This window comes from Esox lucius, chromosome 1 (assembly GCF_011004845.1).
Source record: "Esox lucius isolate fEsoLuc1 chromosome 1, fEsoLuc1.pri, whole genome shotgun sequence".
Taxonomy (NCBI): Eukaryota; Metazoa; Chordata; class Actinopteri; order Esociformes; family Esocidae; genus Esox; species Esox lucius.
Window position 1 is genome coordinate 34,971,640 of NC_047569.1, and position 809 is coordinate 34,972,448.

Consider the following 809-nt stretch of genomic DNA (forward strand, 5'->3'; position numbering starts at 1 on the left):
TTCATATCAAAACAATATCTGCAAGAACAGGGAGGGACTAAAAATGAAAGCGAGCGTAGCGATGCTTCACATACACTAACAAAACACTGTCATGTACATAAACTTTAATTTCACTGATACTTTAAAATAAATTATTAATTCATTAAAATTATGGTAGCTACTCTCCGTGAACGTCTTTCAAATTCTCAAACCATTTACAACCATTTGCAACCAGACTGGCAAATAGATGTGGCACTGAGAGCCCTATTGGGACTGGATTAATTGTAGGGCCCCGTTTGGGATATTATTTCTAGAGGGGTGGGCCAGTGTGCGTTCCACATGTCAACGACACGTCACCATTCAACAGTAGCCATGATAGACTCCCATTAACATGCTGTATGCAAGTCCCTCTGGAAGACCCCGCCAAAGTCACTTCGAAAGCAGGAAGAGCTGCGCCATAAAGGCCCAAAATGCAGATTAATTCTGCGTCCTTTACCTGCTGAAATTGTTCAGGAAATAGTTTATGTTGTGGTCATCGAGCAGACACTGTCATCCAGAAAGAAATTGAGTGGATATATTTTAAGATAGCTTGGTGGGCCGATGACATAACTGTTCATCATACTCCAGTGAAGGAGCGATCAGCGAAGTCAGTGCCATTAGGAAGGGAAACAAATAATAAAAAACACTGCAAGTATAGGCGTATAAAGCAGAGCAGTGGGGGGAGAGGAAAAGGGTCTGTGGAGTTCTTTTAGGGGCCCTTTGAAGAGGCAGGTCTTCAAAAGACTCTTCTATCCTAGGGGAAGATAATTAAGAGCCCAGTCAGGGATGGT